This window comes from Eutrigla gurnardus (assembly GCF_963514095.1).
Source record: "Eutrigla gurnardus genome assembly, chromosome: 22".
In the NCBI taxonomy this organism is placed as follows: Eukaryota; Metazoa; Chordata; class Actinopteri; order Perciformes; family Triglidae; genus Eutrigla; species Eutrigla gurnardus.
The window spans coordinates 9,228,422-9,250,430 of NC_139933.1; positions in this window are offsets into that span (position 1 = coordinate 9,228,422).

A 22,009-nucleotide genomic window follows, 5' to 3' on the forward strand; every position below is an offset into this window, starting at 1 on the left:
AGCTGCTATTGATGTTATTGGTAACATCTGTGGCAGATATGTGGAAATATGAGAACATCTGCTGTTGCTTCTAAAATTTAGGTTCATTAGAAGCATGAAAGCCATCACGTTGAAAACTCATTTCATTAAAATGACTCAAGCTGGCATGCCTGACACGACCAATAACCTCATTCTTCAATATCATATTTTAGTGTTCAGGATTTTAGAAATATTGAAGTTTTTGTTCAATGGAAACTTACAATATATATTTTTGTTGGCCACTTGGGGGCAGCAGTACAGCGACGAAGCAGCCCGTCAGTATGTGGGTGCAGAGCGACGTTAGCTCCCAATTGTATCCGTGTTTTGTGTCCACTTCATCAAATGTAAGTATTTTAATGTTCTTTCAGCCCTTCGTTTGGTTTACTCCAACCCGTGAACGAAATATGTGGATGTTAGCAGCTAACGCTTAGCGAACTAGCTAGCTAGACAGACTGTTTGGTGCTGGGCAGCTAATGTTAGCATTAGCATACAGTGAGTTTTTAGTTCTTGTTTCTTTTGGTACACTATTAAAACAGTATAAACCACAACAATAAAGCTGTGGGCTGTTAATAACTAAACCACGAGTAAAACATGCTAAAACGTTTCATAGAAATGAGTGCTGCTAACATTACAGAATTAGAATTAATTCAGCTAAGCTAACTGCTAAATTGTATTTTAATGATTTCCAAATCCTGATTCAAAGCCTTCACACTGCCATATATTGTTGGAAATGATTAATTAATTACTCATTTGTTACCCTTAAAGTAGTTAGATTTAAATAAAATTACTGCGCAGTCCTTGTTTGGGCTGCTGTGAGGGAGAGAGAAGGCTTCTTTGCAATCCAAAAGTGACGGTCGTGTTTAGATTTAACCACCAGGGGGCGGTGTCTGTCCAACCATTGCATTCTGCTCTCCCTTTTATATCTGTGCAGCCTTTTGGGCCATACATAATCAATAGCCCACGCAATGAGTTTAAAATGAACCATTCAAAACAAACTAAAGAGCTCCTTGAAATTGTTTGTGAAAAACATTTAAACCATTATGTTCTGTCTGACTCATCTGTGCGACACACACCCAGGGTCACTGACGTACTGTAAACACTCAGACACAGGTGTGCAGCACATAAAGGAAATGCATACAAACATAAAGGCTCTACATCTCCTTCTGATACTGTAGATCCCATCCTGTCACATGATGCCAACAAACCTGCAGCTGTAAAGTTATTTAACAGATGGCTGCCGCCGTCCTCAAACAGCGACTGGTTTGTTTATTTATTATGTACTCTCTGTCCTGCGAGCATTAATCACCTGCATCGCTCTGCCTTCTGGCTCAGGTGCCACAGCAGCCCACAATGTGGTTGACATGCAGGCAAACAATGAAGCTGCTGATACAAGACGGATTACTTTGAGTAATAATGTGGTGGATACGTGATGATGGAGCCGAATGGGCAACCCTGGGAGGGAAACATAGTTTCGACTAGAGCTTTGATTAGGATCCAGATTTTGACTGAGCGTGAGCCTGCAGAAGTCATCAGCTCAGCCCTGAAATCATGCTTCAGTAATATTTTATGAAGTAAACCCAATTTAAAAAAAACAAGATTTTCTCATTTGACATTCTACACCAGTGGCTGTTTTTGTCACATTCTCTGCAGGTAAACCAGCTGTCAGTATTAACAGACAGATCAAAACATGGTGTTGACATTTTGAGAAGCAAATATGCATATTTTTCCAAATGTCAGACTGTTTCTTTGAGTTATTTTTTGAAAATGCATGAATTAGGGAGAGACTTCTGCAAATGTTGCACCCTGTGCATTTACCTTTGATTCTAGGCAACTGTTCCTCAGCAATTGTTCAACTTTGCCCTAACTGTCATTGCCAATGTATTCTCTGGCGATTGAGAGCTTCTCTTTCTAACACACAATACATCAACAAAACAGCAGGACTACAGAAGAAAAAGAGTTAATAAACACCACATTAAATTGAGATATTTTAGAAGAATTGATTGCCTCAGAGCCAGCCAATCAATCCTACTGCTTTTTTTCTGAGCCTTCTTTCACTGCAAGATGCTCATTGGCTGGAAACACAGAGATTTACCTAGCCTTGAGGAAGAAAAGTGAATCCTTTAGATTCACAAAACTCACAAAGCCATAGCGCTTGGCTCGCTTGGATGAAAAATAGCCTTTCTTGTTTTTATTTGGGAAATCCAAGGTCTTAAACAATTCATTGTATGCTGCGAGCAGCCAATATTGAAGTGAAATAAACATGCAATAACCTTGGATGTCTGTGTATTTGCATATGTGTGTGCGCTGAAAAGCGATAATGTTGCTAATCAATGTTCCTTTCTGGCTTATCTCCCAGCAGCGCTCTGGCTCTGGATACATGCTGGTGAGATGAACTCGCCAACTTCTCCCGGACTGCAAGGAGCTGTGCGATATATCTGTATTTTAGAAAATCTACTGATCCATCAGGTAGGTCATTATGGCAAAATGTAGTCCTGGACTCACCTGCTGTAGCAGAATCAACCACAGAAGTAGTTTTAAGAGCTTTGCTTATATATCTGTGGACAGATTGGCTGATTTGAAGTTGCAACTGGTGTGATCTCATTGCATAATGGTCTCTAGTCATACCTGATCCCTAATATAACAAACTAATGTATAACAAATATGGAAATAGTTTTTACGGCAGGCGTTTTTGACTTGTCATGGTAGCAGCAGTGTTACTAATAACATTACCTATGACTGTTCTATTGGAGTGTCTCGGTTAGTCACGGCAATATAATACCAGGACTCTGAAACTGAAGCAGCTGAATGCCATTCAGCCATCATTCATTTTAATTTGTACACCTGGGGCAGTCCTACTGTGACAAATCAAAATATCTTCCATTAAAAGGACCAATTAGTTGAAATAACTTCCAAAATGTTGTTATTCCCTTTCATAGAATCTTCTAATAGAGTCTTTTGGGCGATGATCTTGTCGTAAGAATATAAGATTAAACAAGAAAACACTTTCATGGCACACATGTTTTGGATTAGGAGAGCTGCTCCCCACTGAGCCAACTGCTGAAGTGAGCATTTATATTATCTGACGTGTAATGTCAGCGGGAATTTCCAGGCAGCAGATGGTGACAGTTTCCCCACTTAACTTCAGCACAACACATTCAAACACACACACACACACAAATGTGCGCCCACACACCTCGACAACAGCACAAGCAACAAACAAATACAGACAAATATACATTCCCATTCCTACACCACCCTCAGACCGGAGCAGGTACAACTGTACGCCACATGCATACACAAACACACACACACACATGTACACACACACACACCTCCCAGACAAAAGTCTGCCTGTATCGACCATGACATCAGTCCTGTTTCCTGTGGAGGAGAGGGGAACTATGGATGACAGATTGATTGAAAGATCTCACTCCCTCAAGCATCCATCATTTCAGCCTGTTTATCATCCTCTTGCTGTTCAATCCATCTGCTGGAAAGAGAGAGAGTACGATTCAGGCCAAACCTGACCATCCAAGAGGGGATTTAGACAACATGCAGCTGGGACTCTGGCACCCGCACACAGGACAAGAGGGCCGCTATTTGTCAGGCCTGAATTAATACAAAGTAACCTTTACTTGACCTTGTCTTCCTGAATACCCAGGTAGCAGACCTCCATTATTATTGAGCTGCTTGATAATCTAATGCCAAAAGTTCTGTAACTGAGTGTGGGAGCAGCCCAAAATTTAATCTCAACAACACAAAGGGATTTGTCTGAGCTCCGCTAAGATATGTCTCAGCTGATGGTGTGGGAAGTTTGGATTTTGAATCCATTCATGTTGCCAGTGTCTTTTGCCGTTACAAGTAAGGTCTGAAATTGAATGCGTTTTTTTTTGTGTGTCTGTGTGCTAATGTAATTCCCTGATAACAAGCATAAATTATATGAGGTTGGATGCAAAACTGCAATGTATTTGCTTTGTATGTGCGTGAGGCACTAACTTAGTTAGTATTTGCAGTAGTCAAAAGTAGTATTTACGTTTCTTTCTATTATGTCTGTTCAGTTGTTGCACCGTGTACCAAACACCATGACAAAAACTTGAACATTAATGATAAACAACTGAAACAATACCGTACACACAGTATATTTACCTCTCAAAAATTTCAATTCATTTCTTTATCCAGCTTTCAAAACAAACTATTTAGTTCCAAAGTCCCCTCTGTATAGTCTTTGATTCGGTGGGTTCACAGAGAAAGCACTAAACTGTTGAGCCCCTAACAGTGTGATGTCTGCACACTGAGCAGAGCGTTTTTTGGGATGTAGATGGCATTCATCCACCTCACATTGAGCACAACAGCAAAATAAACTTGAGATTTCAAGATCAGCGATACGAACCGATTACTTAGAATAGAACGCCAGGGCCAAAGCTGTGGAGCACCGTGACGGCAGACGTAAATAAGTATTTTTTTATCCTTGAGGGTAAAGATAAAGGAGTTTGTCAGTCATGTAAAAGCCACGATAAAGAGAGTTCAGCAAGAGCTTAGAGCAAAAAAAACACTGCAGAAAAGGATTTTATACTTCACAGTGAACTGCCTCGTAAGAAATTCATATCAAATGGCCTTCTAAAGTAAATATAATTATTGTATATATATATAATATATTTATATATTGTTAAATATGTGGCTGCAACAAAAGTATTTTCTGCTTTTGGAAACTGAAACGAAAGACATGACTCATCTCTAAAGCCATTGACTATAATGTTCACATATCAGTGAAGAGCCTCAGTTAGAGTTAATAGATCTGCTTTATTTTGTGACAGACAATGTAGGCGTAGCTGGCCGCACTGTGCTTTTTGCAGATCTCTGGAAGCAGACTTACTTTTTTTTCTGTGTCTTAGCGATTTCAGCCGGAGGAGACGGCTTTGTAATTGAGCCATAATTTCGGTTTGATGATGGGATTCCGCTCTCACTGTTCTGTCTGTACTTATTACAGCCAGTGAGCTTTTTTGTGCTTGCCGTCTAATCCTCGCTAAGTCCATCTGGTTCTTGGCACAAGCTAAATGGGGTTGTCCACTGGAGTGACCTTCTCTGTGGCAGAGGAAACAAAATTAGGTCTGTGAGGGTACGGTCTCTGTCCTGCCATGGTTTTATACGCCTCCCTACCTCACCTCCAGTCTCCGTATAATATCTCTTCTTCTGCTTTTTATAGAAAGTGATTTTCTCCAAAATCGCAGTCTGGTTGACTGACAGCAGGAATCTGAGCAAACTGTGTAGAAAGTACTAAATGTCTCAATTTTTTGCAATTTTCTATAATTTTCTATAATGTTTTCATTTTCTGTACTACTTCAGCGTTCACTTTCCCCTCACTCTTTCTGCTACTATTCCTTTGTCTCTTTTATATATTTAATTCTCAAATGACTCCTTCACTGTTGCAGTAGTGGATGATTTCTGAAACTTCTGCAGAAACGTTGCAATTTCATGTATAACTTTTATAGGATTTGTGCATGAATGACAAAAGAATGAGTGTTTTAAGTGCAGTCCACGTGTTTATATGTAATGTTGTTGTAGCATAATGACGTGGTCGATCAGCAGACAGAAGTGACGGTGAATGTGCTCAGAACAGGCAGTTGTCGGCGGTCGGACCAGAGAAGGAATTAGTGGTGAAGTTGTCTTGTGTTAATCAGTTAACATTGTCACTCACTCACACACAGAATGAATAACTCTGAACTGGACAAAGCGTTTGACAGGTGACAGGGGAGACGGATGGTGGGGAGAGTGGTGACCTCCTCCGATGACGTCCGGTCTGACAAACACCGATGACGGATGTAATGTGCACCACAGCGTTTTCTTGCAAAGAAAAAAAAATCAATAGTTCTCTTCTTTTTGGATTACTGATATTTCTGTAGGTTGTGATTTTGCTTGAGGAGGCTTATAGGGTGCGATTTTCACCCAGTAAACACAAAGACAAAAAACCCTTGGATAAAGCCACTCTAGCTGTTTCCACTCTTTATGCTAAGCTAACTGTCTGCTGGCTATAGCCACATATTTAGCATACGTAGCTTCGTATTTATCTCACAAACACTGAGACAGTTCCATATTGTTTTACAGGGACCACAATATATGTTATTAATATAAGTCATCACCACCACAGAGCAATCTATTGTCCCATGTCTATTTATTGTAGAGACATTTTCGGCCCTTCTCACAGAAACATTTGAATTGAAACCCTTCAAATCCAATTCCTCTGAACCTCTCTAAAAACCAATCTGCAGCTGAGGGTTTCGTGAGGGGCTCGTACTGTACCTGGATTTCATCAAGGTCGGTTCTCCCATGGCTCACAGTGAATGGAGTGTGGTAATAGGATACTGAGTGGTGTGTGAATTAAAGCTGTAGCAATGTGTGTTTGTGAATGTGAGTTTTGGCCTTCAGGACTATCTGGTGAGGTTCTATTTTTATGCCGCTGCGCCGGCAACAGCCATGGACGGAGGCATTATGTATTCCAGTTGTTAGTCAGTCCTTACATCCCATGAACGAACGATATCTCAGCAACGTATTGAACAGATTTGTCCCAATTTGGCAAAAATGTGGTGGAAAAGTCAAAGGTCAAGGTCACAAACACTTCTGTTGTGGTCGCAACTCAAGAATTCAGATGCTGATGATGACAATTTCACACAAAAGTCTGACAGGATAAAAATGATGAAGTGATGACATTTTGGACAGACGTGGATGTAAACTGCAACATGATTGGTTGGTGGAGGAACACGTGTGCAAAGTGGTTATTCTAGTTTATCCCTGTTACAGGCTATATGTGCCTCATGCGGTTTTTTACAAACTCATTCTCCTACGCAGATGCTGTGAAATTGCTTTTATAGGTGTGTTTACCTTTGCCTGTAACGCTTGCTGCACACAGACACACACACACACACACATACACATGTGTTTATTAAGTATATTTTCAGCTGGCTTTCAGCGTCACTGCAGGTGTTTTTGCAGCAGCTTTCTATATGTAACTGTTTTTCCTTTTTCTCCCTATCACTTTCCCTCCATCCCCTTCCATTAAGTCCCTTCCTATCTACCTTTTTTCCATTCTACATTCTGTCAGGCTATTTTCCAGATGTTTGCCAAAGCCGGCATCTGAATTTGGGGTCAGAGGTGCTGTTGTACGCACGCCATAGCACCAATGGGAAAACAAAACAAATGTGGATAATGCAACATTGATTGGTTTCCCCACTGACCTGAATTTTGATGAGGAGGAATTCGGTTTTATTTGTTTGAAAGATGGTATCTATGTTGGAACTTTGTCCATTCATCTCCTTTTAGAGTTTAAAACCTTTTCTGTAATTGTCTCATATGGTTTCCCTTAACAGGCTTTTCCCATTTGTAAAATGCATTTGCAGTGTTACAGGCCAGAAACATTAAAAATATCACAATTTTAATGCATGCTTCTTTTGCGGTCCGGATGACAGCATCACCACACTATTACAAATGATGGCCATTGTGTAATTGGGATGAATGCTGTGTGATTGTAGTGCTGATGGAAACACTAGCCTCTGTGCAAACTGACCAGCTAACCCCCCTGACAGAGCCCTGCGGAAGTAATGACCTAAAGAAGCTGACTCAATTCCCCAGCATGTGTCACTGCACACACGTAGCATGCACTGTCACAAAGGATTTATACATTACATACATTATAATCAGCGTGCAGCCCGACATCGTGTAGGCGCTCCTGCAGTTTCCCCCGGCACATGTGCAGAGAGAAGTAAAAATGAATCCCCTCCATCTTCACCTATCTGCAGAAGCGAAGAGACAAGTTTCCTCGGCCGCAGACAACACAAAGTTTAATTTCCCAACATCAAAGGGCCGTCTCTTCCTCTCGGTCCCAAACCGTCTGTTTATCTCCTCCGCTGAACTTCAATTTTCCTCAGGAGCGTAATTTTCTGTCTTGCCTTTCATGTCTGAGCTAATGTCGTTGGTAAAAGAAGTACGTGTGTTTAGGTGGAAAATGTGACCATGAAATGTCCAGAATCTAATTTAGATTTTTCATTATTCGCTTTCTCCTCAATATCTACAAATGTTCGGGGAGATATGTTTCGCCAGGGTCCTCTTTTGTTTTATATATCGGAGTGATGTAATATATCTGATACAACATCAGCAATTTTCTCTGTTGCGCTTGCTGTAGCTGCATTTTTTTCTTCTTTTTTTTAATGTCCCATCCATCCCATCCAAGTGCCGTCCATAACAGATATTTGCTATCAAGGGAGTTTATTATGGCCGAAAAAATTGCCATAATCCCCCCAATTTCCACCCGACAGCACATTTGACGCGTTTGAAAAATAATCTTTGCCTTGACCCCTCCTGACAAGAGGTTATGAGCAAAACCATGTACCTGCTGTTTTACAGCCTGCCTGATGATTTCCGCTCCTACAGGCTGGGTACATTTGTTGTGTGCCCCTGATCCGTCTCAGCATGACCCGGAGGTCATTTCATAATGCCACGGTATTGTTTTCACGCACACAAAGAAGCCCAATCTTTGTGTTTGTTGCGATCAGTTAGGTTTACTTTGATGGATGGGATGCAGGGCTTTAAATAAGCTGTCGGTCCTGTAAAGTGGTAACACCTCAGTAGTGCAAGTCAACACCAGTATGCATGCATTTGAGCTTAAATTCACCTTCTTTTGCTGCACAATTGTCTTGCTTTTCTATCTGGTTTTGAAATCTCCTCAACCAGCTGATCAAATGTGCCTTAAAGGGAGGTTTTACACAATGACAGTTGCTCTCTCTTTAACTAACATGTCTTAATTTGCATCTGTGTAAACAGAGAAGATCCATTAAATGTCACCCACTCATGCATACAATGCGGTCATGCTGGATTTCACTGACAGCTCTCATGGACACCTCCTCCCCTGTGGTTTGCTACTGATCTAGCCACGGGAGGTTCAGTCCTCCCACAGTATACGTAACACACATACACACACACACGCACACACACTAACGCAACACACTTCACTGAACACCTCCCCTCCTGTGTGGTTCTCCGCTGAGGCTACTTCCATCCTCTCCATGCTGGGATGCACACACACACACACACACACACACACACACACACACACACACACACACACACACACACACACGGAGGCAGAGAAACTAACACTAATACAACTGGACACATACTGTACTACAACACATACACTCACATACAGAAACTCAAACACAAAGACATACATTCACTGCACTGACAGAGAGAAAGACCCCTTCAGTCACACAAGACGTGTATTATATAAAGTACATGTTTAAAAATGCATGCTTGCTCGTCCCTTATGTGACTCTGCAGGTACACTACAGTGGCTCCGTAGGGGGGGGACAAAGACAAAGACGAGCAGTCATGCATATGTCCTCTCAAGCAGACTGGGAAATCTCAACAACTGTTGAATGGAGTCCAATGAACATTTGTGGTCTCTATAGCAGAGATCTTCAACAGTGGGTGAGTTACTGGGTCCCCGAAGTTATTTGATGAGAACTTTTTTCTTCCAAAAATGTAAATATGTCCAAAAATACACGCATGTACTGTCATGTCAGAAATCCTGATGAAGCCAGACACATAGTGTCCACACAACAGGTGTAACGATTCATTCGATTAATCGATGAATCGATTGTCAGTCCTGCCGATTCAACTAAATCGATCTGCTAAAATAAATAAATAAATAGAATGAATCGTTTTGGCTTCAACAATAATCGATATAAATGCGTTTAATCGGATGAATCGTGATTCTTACTTAAAATAACTTACTTAAAATAACTGAGCAATGTTTAATTACATTTTTGTATTCATCATAAACTATTATGCAGGACTACATTTTTATAGAATAAATATGTTTAATAAGTAATTCTGTGGTCTGTTTTTCACCTTTTAGAAGAATACAGATCGTCTCACTTGCACTGTTGAATGTTTATTTCATGGATATACAATTTTGGTTACAAGTTACTGAATCCAGAATCGAATCGTTCCACACAAAAAAAAATTGTCCTTGAATCGAATCGCCAACTACTGAATCGTTAATCGAATCAAATCGCTGTGAAGCCAAAGATTCACACCCCTAGTTCACACTTTTTTTTTTTTTTTCAAGAGAGGATCGACTTAAAGGGAAGTATCTCTAAAAAAAAAATATGTTGTTTACTCCTTTAACCTGATCCCAACATGTGTGTGTGTGTGTGTGAGTGACGTGTGCTGTGTGACAGGCCTGGTTTGATGGATCCCTGCATGAACAGTAACACGGGCAGAATGTCAGAGCCATATGGTGCCAATGAAGCTGATTAATAGCTCGGATGTGTGAAAGGAGAAGCGTAGTTTCTTTTAACTACTGACTCAGTGAAAGAGGGTGCAGCGTCTGTGCTGGTCTGTGTCTCCGTGTGGATACTGAATGGCACTATGTGTGTGTGTCATGTGTCTACCAGATGGAGCTCTTGACAGTGAGCTATATCAGGGGGGGAGGTGAGGGGCGACATTGAAATGATGTCACACAGTCCTCTTCCTGTCTCCCCCTAATTAAATAAACTCTCTCTCCCTGTCTCCCTCTACCTCGCTCTATCACTCTATCTCACTCTAATTCCATCAGATCTGGATCCCCTCGTGTACATTGCAGGGGCAGGGGGTTTATATGTGTGTGTTAGGAGTGCAGGGGGTTAAACATGCGGAAAGACAGCGGGTGCAGTAAATTCATGGCCTTGCCCGTTTGACAAATGACTCTGTCAGCCTCTCGAAGGGCCCTCAAGGTGCCCTTCCACACATTCAACTGCGACTGCCAGGATCAAAAACATAAGTGCACTGAATTAATGAACAAATATGCAGCTGGGGAGCCCACTTAACAAATTTAATTGTGTCCTATCGTCCCTCCACCTTTTGCAGAGTTTAGGTTATGCTGACTTGTCCAAAGCCAGATCACTGAATAGGCAGAAGCGACTGTTGTTGTGACCACCCAGAATTAATAACAATGTTTTACGGCTTTCAGACACATAGTTGTTTGTGCTGTGCTCGCCACCAGGTTCTGCGGGTTGAACTTTGGGCCCTCAAGCTTTGTTTGCTGTTATGGTGAGGCACAAGCCATTGGAAATGATGGGTTTTAGAGTTGCATTGGGTCTGTAAGGCCTTTAAGGTAAAAACTCATGTATGACTTCCACGCCTTCCTCAGTGGTTAAATGCATTTTAAGATAAGATAATCACATTTTTCGAAAAAGGTTTTTTGAGACCTGTTCATAGTTGAGATGATGGCCTTTTATCTTGTTTACTGCCGATTAGTAGAAATGGGCTAAACTAATATAATGACAGTTGTGGTTAAATATTGTTGTACATTTTGAACCTGACTACAAAACCATTGACATTTGAGACGAGTTCTCATATTTGATTACTGACTGATTAGTGTGTTTGTCTGCTGCTCAGCAAACATATTTTGTTTCATTTCCAAAACATGATCAAATTAAGCATAGCACTTCAGTGATGCTAACGGAACTTGGCGCAAGCGCCTCGTTCCTGACCGCATCACTGTCGTGACAATAATGACGGTAAAGCACACCCTCTCGTGTAATAATGCGATTATACAACGACCAACAATAAAAATAAAATATATTAGAAAATGATGTGGAACAATACGCTCTCAAAGTATAAGTGTTTTGCTAGTGTTTGTCCCCGTTTCAATGGAAATACATGACGTCTGGCGTTAACTAGTCCCTGTCAGCTGACAGCCAACGTCTGCAGCTGTCTCGAAAGCATAAGCTGAAGCTTATGCTTTCGAGACATCGCAATTTCCCAAAACTGAATAAATACCACACAAAGCAACACACAACTGCTTTGCTAGCTCAATCATGTTGTAACTAAGATATCCACTGGTAAAAATATTTTTTTCATGGACTGATATAGTTATTACGTCTGCCGACTTTACAGTCATTTTAAGCTAGTAGCCTAACGTTACGGTAGCAGTTGCCATGTCAACGACTCATCAGCACAGCTGATCTTTATCTACAATGATTAACGGTTATACTGCTTTCATTAATCAGCAATTTGATCGTTTATATGATCAATTTTTAGGTGACATTTACTACATCGTCTCTTACATCTCAGTATTTATTACTTCTGCTTATTCTGCATATAGGCTACAATAGCTATATTAATCTTAATGTTCTTCTACTGTACTGATATACCAGGTGAAAATTAGCCAGGTAACATCCAGACTGTTAAACCACACAACACTTTTATTTTCTACTTTATTATGTAGCTACACACATCTCATTCCTGTATGCAACTTCACTATTTTATGTTATCTCATTTTTACACACCACGTAGTATCCAGTAACTCATCAAGGAGTTATTTGTAGAAATTGAACTGCAGACTGCCATTAAAAGAACAGTTGGTGAAACAGTTATCCATAAAGTCCATACTGGATCTCAGCCGTTTTGCAGGTGATGCTGTAGAGGTGTTTGAGGGGCTGGTCTCCGCTGGCGTGACGTTTCCACGGCTGGTGCACAGCATATTGCTCCACAGTTTTCTATTATCCAGAGAAGGTGCCCAGTAGCTGTGCAATGAACTCTCGGACTTGTGTCCGCTAACGGCCATTATTTCTCTCGTTTCCAGTCCGCACTCGGCCAGTTTCTGGATGGTAGTGCTCCTGATGCTGTGGTTTGTGTAAATCACTGATGTGCCTGCATCTTTAGAGATGCGCGATAGCATGGAGCCTAGGTAATTTACACCCATCGGTTCCAAAGAGTACCACACCTCCCCTAACTTTTCTCCTCTTTTTGGATGGAGGTAAAAAGCTTTAGCCTCTTTTGGGATTTTAGACAGGTACTTTTCAAATGATGAAACTGGGCACAATTCACTCCCTGGATCTTCAAACATAAACCCCCGTCTACTTTGACGATCCCTGTCATGATGTTCTTTGTGGTTTTTTGTATCCTCATTGAATGTGAGCGTCACATATTTGTTGCCTTAAGACAGAAATAAAACAGTAATCAGACACATTTAACCACGTTTCTTCTTAACAGTGTTATTATATCACTGTGCCATTAATGGCACTTTGCAAGTCCTTTAGGCTATTTGATTAACCCACCTGTTGAATCCCGTTTTATTGCGAAAGACTGTGGTGTAAGTTTTCGCAGACCCTCTTTTCCTCTCCTCCCAAAATGTAGCTGGATGTCGAACCAGACTTTGTTCACCAAGCCCCGTGGTGTGTTTGGGTTCATTGCCTCCGAGTTCCTCAATATTATCAAGTCCTCTTCGGTGATGGCGAGATGATGTTGAGTTTTGTCGTGGCCTGCTTTCCTGAGAGACTTTATGAGCCCACTAAACACATTGTTTGACGTAGTGAACTCACTGTCTTTCATGATAGACCATGCGCGACTAAGAGGAGGGTCGTTAAAAAAACGGTTAATGCCAGCTCTCAACCCGACGAAGCTACTAATGGAGTAATACTGACCCTGGTTATTTCTAACCGAACCATAAAAGTCACGGAGAATCTTGTTGAGATCTTCTTTTGTTACAGTTGCAAAATCCACAGCTTGTTTCCTGCTTTTTAAATAGTCCTTGAAACATTTGACAGCCCAAGATGTTGATCGGTATGTACTCTCTTCATTCCTCGACTTCTCTAACTGATTGAGCTCTTCACCCGACAAAGTAGCAAATCTCTCGTTTCTTGGTGTTATGTTCTCCTTTTCATCTTCTTCCAGCCATTCCTCAAAACTAAGTCCGCCATAAAGATCAAAATTAACAGCAAACCGATCCATTTTCTGTCAGGTCAATACAGCCGTTTTAGCTCTACCGTTAGATAGGTAGGCTACCTGTGTTGCTTGGTAACTGCTCCTGCGTAATTACTAATAAGGCGGAGTGATATTTACAGTGATGAGGCATTTTTCATTTGAGCACGGCTAGCTGTGCTTTAACGCTCATTTGAGCACATTCTAAAATGTCTGATTGACCAATCAGATTGCTCGGTCGGATCTACGTGTTGTATAATAACTTTTTCCCACTGATGACATTTGGGAATGACAATCTAATCAAAGTCATCAAACTGCTCAGCTCTTGTATATTGACTTTATACACCCATTACGTAAAAAGAGCGGATTGGATTTTCAAAGCAATTTTCGACTGCTCCATAACAGCTTCCATTAAGGTTAGTCATTGTGTGACAGCAGGGGAAATGAGAGTTGGTTGTGAGTAGGCGGGTGGGATGCGACTCCCTGTGTTGGAGAGGGTTTCGGGGCTCCAATTGACAGAGTTTGGTCAAAGTGGGCCGGTAGAGTCGAGCTTGACGGTTATGAAAGCGGCACCGAAATGGAAGCGTGTGGGTGCCAAGTGCCTTGTCGAACACTCGCTTATCTAATTGCATGACGACAAGTAGGGTGGGATAAGAGAAAATTAGCTAAGTGCATATGTGTGCGAGTGAGTCCCATGCCTATTGTAATCCCGTCGTATCAAATCCATATTATTGCCTGTGTGATTTGTGGTTACCCGTTCCAGCGCTTGCATTTGTTGTCATGTGCTTTGAGAATGTAATTAGGCAATTTATTCATGTAGTCACAGTACAACACTGTGTGTGTGTGTGTGTGTGTGTGTGTGTGTGTGTGTGTGTGTGTGTGTGTGTGTGTGTGTGCTTGCTTCTGCTCGTACTGTATTTTCATGTGGATGAGCTCCCTCTCCCTCTATTCATGAGAGTAACTGACTCGGATTTGAGGCCTCGATAATTGCTGTGGGGATTCAGCACAACAAGCTCCTACGATGGAGGGTGTCGGGTCAAACTGGAGCTTTACACAGCACTAAAAAGACATTGCCAAACAACTAATCACACTTAATGTTAAGTGCTTTCAAAGGGTTGGCCCAACAAGTGCTTCAAACTAAATTAAACTATACACTGTCCTACAAAACAACACTTCTTGATGCCTTCATGGGCAAAATAACTTTTTCTAAAATCATTTCAAATAACTTTTACAACATATTTTTAGATGTAAGCATAAAATAAATGAGTCAGGCAGCTGAGTAAATGCATTGTTTTCTCAAATGGCCCAGGTGTGAGTCAAATTTGAACAAAAGTGGGGAAGACTTATTGGAAAAGTCGATATGTTAGGAATTTGAAATCGAAAAGCAGGAGAGAATTATGAGATTTAACAAGCTTGATGATTTGTGTTCTCTCCCGTATCTAAAGACTTAATCTATATAGCAAAAACCCTCAAAGGCACTTGCCAAAGAAAAACAAATAAAAACCAATCATTTACATTTTGTCTGTGCATTTTGCAACAAGCCATTCACTCTGTTTCCCCGGAAACCCTGAGGGTTTGCTTATGCCTGTAATGTTGTTATCATCCCATAGGGTCAATAACATTGCATACTATTGCATAGTATTTTTAACAACAAGACAAGCTAGGAATGGATGATATCGCTGGAAAGCCCCCCATTTAATATCAATATTTTCATGGACAAATAAGAGGCCATATGCAACTTCAAGTTGAATAGCGGAAATAATGTGAAACACAATCACATATCTTTGTCAGTAAGTGAAGAGTGTCAGTGTAACTCAATTTTTGCAGCTTTTGGTTACAGTCGCCATCCTTTGGTGTTAACAGGAAGAGGCACTGAGGGATTACAATCATTGTGGTAATTTATTTTTTTTAATCATTTAAAGTAACCAGTGCATTAATATAGAACAGAGAACCGGAACTACTTAGTAGGTGGTAGGAATCAATGGATTTACGTTGTTAGAGTGGAGTCAAATGGCTGAAGATATCGAGCCTTTGAATCTTTGCATGTAATCTGTGTTTCACAAATTATAATAGTGTGATACTGATGTGGGAGCAAAGGGACTCCTTAACAAAGATTCATGCTTGGATTGAAACGTTATACACTTCCTATCTCCCAAGTGGGCATTGTGATGACCCGTTTGCCCTCCCAGCACATCAGTTTTTGTCAGCTGCAGCATGCTAGTTGGTTTTGTGTGGTTAGCTGCGTTAATGAAGCTCAATAGACTAAGATTTGTGTCAAAATGCATGCCGCGATTGTTAAACCGGTACGTCTGAGGATACACGTCAAACGTTTAATTTTGCAACGGCATCGCCAGAATGTGTCAATTAGGATAACGTCTTTCTCCCCGCAGCATTCAGGCAGCCTCCCACTAGAGATTCAGACCAAGCCAAAGTAATTACCGAGGCTACAGTGTTTATAAGTTCTCTATATGTGACCGCACATGATCAAAGACAAAAATAAAGCATATGGTCGAGTGCTTGAGCCCCACTGCATTGTACATACAGATTTATTTTTGTTATTTATTTATTATCTACCGACAATATGCCAGTATTGGAGTGCCTTAACCATCAAAGTAAGAATTATGAACAATCAGCATCTGTTGAATGTTTATCATTTTCAAAATAAATGAAGAAAAAAGTTATTTTCTGCATTTTGATTGGATTTCTCTAAAGTACTGAAAACGTACCAAACCGTGACCCAAAAACTGAAGGTCTTGAACAGTTCATTTTCTCTGAATTTGTCTGACTGGAAAGTTTAATTTCATTCAGATGTTATGTGGCTTGTGGAAAAAATGGTCCATTATTTATTACAATTATGACAACCACAGGCCAACGGGTCAGAGAGGATTCACATGGAGTGCTCTTGAATTCTTTGTAACGACTCAATTTGAGAAAGAGTAAGGACAAATGTGGACTATTGAAGGTTCTGTTTAAGATTAAAGACTTGGTTTTAGTGGTTTTAGGATTACGATATTTGTGAAGGCTAAAGTTTGGGGTTATGGGCTAATGCAATAATAATAATACATTTTATTTAAGGGTGCCTTTCTAAACACTGAAGGTCACCTTACAGTTAAAATAAAAAATGTCAATAAGTCTAAAACAACATGCATTAAGGGGGTTAATCCGTACAATATACACAGTACTATTGAGTATGTTATAAGTCCTCTGCTGTTACAGTATGTATGGCACACTGCACCTGCTGCATTATTAACAAGCAATGCGCGTTTGTGTGTGCACACATGCATGAGTGTGTGACACACGAAGAAGCAAAAGATGAAAGCGTATTCAGACACGTCCTCCTCTCTCTCACCTCCTCTTTCTTCTCCTTTATGCAAACTTTAATAATGAAGCTGTGAAGGCTACCTTAAGTCCTACTTCTTCACCTCCACTCGTCTCAGGTCCAGCGTTTCTGTTAAAAACATGAGATGGAAATTGAGACGGGGGGGCTGAAACAGAGGAAGGGGCTGTGCACGTTTCAGAGAAATAAAGGATATGCTGGACTGATGTAGCATTCATGTTTCATTCATTGCTATTACCGGAGGCGAAAAGGAAGAGCATGAGATCAGGTGTGCATCTATGTGCTCCGTATGTGTTTGAAGTTCAGGGTGATGCATGCGTTTTGTGCCCCGGAGAAAACCGTGTTTTATTCGCGCATGAATGAACAGTGGTCGACAGGAGCTAAGCCCCTGAGAGGAACGCTTGTGTGCATGTGTGTGTTTTGCATGAGTGCACATTTGTGTGTGTGTCTGCTGTTTGTTTAGCATGGCTGCACGTAAGAAACCTACATCCATGCTTGTTGTCTTAAGGCTTGTGTTGTGAGAGTAGCACTGCTGAGTCCTCAGATCATCCATATTATGGAAGACCTAAGCCTTGATTTCTTCGTTTAATTAACCACGGAAGGATTGATCTGGGACAAATCTCAAACTGTCAGCTTTTCAGAAAGTCCTCAGTGCAAAACTACAGCATCAGTTGTAAAGTGATGCACATACTGTCTTTTGGGTCTGAAATACTCATACTATATAGTTAAAAAAATGAGTCTTTGGAGGCTGATGTTGTCAAAACAAATCCTCTTCCATTTAATTGGATTCTTTTATAATTGATTCCTTAGTTTTAATATAAAATGAAGAAGGGGCTGAGTATTTGCGTCAGTGGAGACAGCTCTTTGCACTTTATTTTCCTTTGTGTTGCATGAGTAACTACAGGGTATCAGATGTCAAGATACATAAATCTCATTATACCCAGCCTTACGTCTTGGGGTCATCGACTACGGAGCTCCGAAATCCAAGTAAACTGCTTCGAACCTGCATGGTGGGTTGGTGAGTGTGACTTGAGGCGTGAAATGGTTATTTTCTCAGGTATTTTATATTATATTATCTGCAGTTACATGGTATACATGGTGTCTTCTTTATAAAAGTGTCCCAGTTTCTGGATAATCCACAGAACTATGAGCTATTATCATCAAGTCATCTTAAACAGGGAGTTTTGTGGATTATGAAAATCAGCAGGGACATTGTTTCTGGAAAAAGAAAGTAGACGTACATCTTTTAGAAATGACATGTAACCTTAAATGATGAATAGTTCCAAGTCATTTCTGTGAAGTAATATTCGATGTGTAACACTCATTAAGATCAGATCAGTTCCACTGTTCGACCAATGCAGCCACAGGAACCGTTTCCGTTCCAACTTCTCACATCATCGATCTCATTGGTCGGGACTACTGTGACATATCTGCCCTGTGTTTCACTTTACCACCAAATAGAACAAATAGATTTCCTTGATAGAATGAGACAAAACCAGTGTCAGCTGAAATTCTGCTGCAGCCGATGATTCGCTTGAGCAATCGTCTGTTATCTCCTACAAGGGCCGGAGCCGCGCCGCTGCCTGTAACCTTGCAGCAAAACATTTTCCTATTCTCAAGGCAGGCGGTACAAAAGAACGTGTTTTACTTTAATGGCTTATACATTTTTAAACAACATCTCCTAAGTGCAAGAGACGCCGCATGTATTTGTTTTTCCACATCTCCAGTCTCATCTCTTGCGTCCTGCAGTTCAGTTCAGCGATTTAAAATCACGAGGGCGGAGAAAACTTCCGTACAATGTTCACACCATGCACCAAGCACTGTGTGTGTTTTAATATATTCACATGCTACATGTAAATGTGCTGTTATCTTTTCAAGCATGTCTGTCTTTTTCTATGTGTACCTTGGTTCAAGACCGTCAGTAAATCGCTGCATTTTACGACTCAATTACTCAACTAATCAGTTAGTGCAGTTGATTAGTCCAATCTCCTGATGTTAACAGTCAGTACTAACCATTTTTTTACTCCATTTTAAGCAGCATGGCTCTTTTGAAGGCAATATTGATCCTGAAATGTCTCAAAACCTACATTCATGGTCCCCAGACAGTGAATCTGACGGAGTTTGGTGATTCCTTGACAACCTTGAAGTTCACATTCGGGGTTGTCAGTTAAATACACTCTCAGATGGATTGTTTGGGACAAACATGCACATCAGGATGAATTGCAATAACTTTAAACTGACTTAACATCCGTTATCATCAGGACAATATTGTCCAATATTTTGCTTCATCACCAAATAAATGCTTCAGCCCTGAAGTGTGTGATATTTTTGGTGCGATATTAGTATTCTAATACACTAAACGAAAATGGTGAACATAGTAAACATTACACCAACTGTGCATGCTGACATTGGCATTTAGATCAAATCTGCTGTTGTGCCTCATAGAGCTTCTAGCATGGATAAGTCTTGTTTATCTATGACTCCCTGATGTATGTAAATGGGGGCACGTATTGATTTAGTTATAAAATCACTTTTCAATATAATTTAATTACCACTGGCTCCTCGAAATGAAATATAGTCATTGAAAATAACTCTCCGTCTTTGTCTTTTAGGTTTTTTTCCAATCTTATCTTGCCCCATCCTCACCCTGTCTTTCCAAGCAGCTCCGTGCTCTCTGCACGAGGTCTGTGTGCTCACCGGCGTAGCGATTAAGATATTAGCATGCTGCGGCATATTGGGATAAGGTTCTGGAAATGAATAGTAGACAGAAATCTCCAACTGCCTTTCAGGTCTTGAGGGAAGAATGATGACCTTTCACTTGTTTAGCTGAACCAGTGGATTTTTACCTTGAAATAATAACAGATGGGCTTCGTAAGCGCCTCCCGAAGGTCAGCTGAGGCACAAATTCGCTGCAGGCAAAATTCTGAAAATGTCCTCAGACGATCAGCACACTGTGGTTTTACTTAGAAGCAGTTATTTTTTTTTAATAAGACAGGAAGGACACCCAGTGAAACAAAATGGAGAGAGTGATGAGGTGTGTCAGTGCATGATAGAAGTACAAATGGACATTTCTCAGGCTAATTAATGCTATATAACTACATATGCATGACTTACTGACATGGACTGGAAAAAAAGAGGAAGCACCCACCAACAAAAAAAGTAAGAGCTTCTAATGCACAGCCAGACTAAATCGTGAGTTATGCCCAGCCCAAGAAGTATAAAAGCCTTTGGGGTCGTGGCTACATGATTAAATATGCCTGATTGTTTGACCATATGACCTTTAAGATAAGTACTTAAATGAGACAGTGTGTAGCAGTGCGGCTCGAGTTTTGGTGGGAAATCATTTCCTGACCTCACAGTCTGACCTCATCATACTTACTCAGTGGTGGCAATCGTAGTTGAACTCTCATATTTCCTGTGACTGACTCTGCCCCACACTTCTTTACATGGTTCTGTTGAGCCAACATGTTGGTGAAACAAAGTTTATGTTCAAGTGAGAAGTTTATTAATAGGTTTTGAATCACTTTGCTAATTTTTTCATCCACTTGATTTCAAATATTCATAGTTATTTAGATTTGTTCCCCCCTTTTTTTCTGCATCACTGTTCCACTGCATGAATGCCATTTCCTGCATTGATGTCGTGGCCAGCCAAGACATTGTTGTGATATTAATGCACCTAAATTAATATGTATGTAACTGAAAGTAACCTGATACTTGATTGATACAGTCATGTTTGTATTTTAACTGGAAGTGGAATTTACACTCTTGTACATGACAATACCTCCTCACTGTGATGTTCAGCACAGCCTCTGATTGTCCTCAGTGCAAGGATTAGGGAAGGGAAGATATATATTTTATAGCATTTTCATTATCAGGATAATCGTAAATATTGTCACGAGTGACTTAAAGAAGCTGTCTAGCTCTCTATCGTGGTAGAGGTTTTAAAAATAGAGCAAAAATGTATTTATTTATGCAGGGAGCCCTTATGATTTCATTAAAAAGATGTCTCTTCTGTGACTCAATGATAATATTTTTTCTTAACAAAATGTTAAGTGATATCAATATGTTTTAGTGTCATTTTAAGAGTTTTAAACATATTTGAATGATTATCAGGGTAATGTTTGCGATTTATGTTCCCATCGAAGTGGGTTATACTTTGTTCGCTGCACTGTGTGTCTTGTATACTGTGTATATTTTACCCTCAGGTCTCTCTCTTAAGAGATCTTAATCTCAGTAAGACTACCTGATTAAATAAAGGTTATATACATACTTTGTTATCTGTCTTCCCGTATAAAGCACAATGTGCACAAGCTGTTTTAGTAGAAGGGTCATGGTACCATAAGCCTACAACTGCATGTAACCTCACACTTCCCGTTCTTTCTCTTGCACATAAATAGAATTGAATGCAGGATGGAAGCTGGATACTGGATGTGATACTCATTCTCACTTAATAAAATCCCTGACACTCTTCACATAAAACAAGAAACACACATAGAAATATACTGTTTATCGACGATGGTATGGTCATGATTAGACCTGTAGGTTTAGATTTAGATCAGGCCTAAAACAATTGCAAGTCCTCACAAGTAGGAATATGCCCTTAGCAGTCCCCTATCGATTCAATTATCCTGCTCATAAAAAAACATCCTCAAAAGGTCCGCTGCTTTCTTCAGTGTAGGTGGGCTTTTCTGCTCAGAGCATTTTATTATAGTTCCTCTGATATATATATTTGATGATTTGGTTCTTAGTTTTATCAATTATTAAGCTAAAGTTCATGGCTTGTAAATGTGCATTCAAGAATCAATACTGCTTATAAAAAGGCTACATTCATAAATATATGAATCATGTGAACATGTAGGTTCATGCAGATTTTAAAGCTAGTCTTAGTGATTTTTTCATCAAGACGAGCTGAACAAG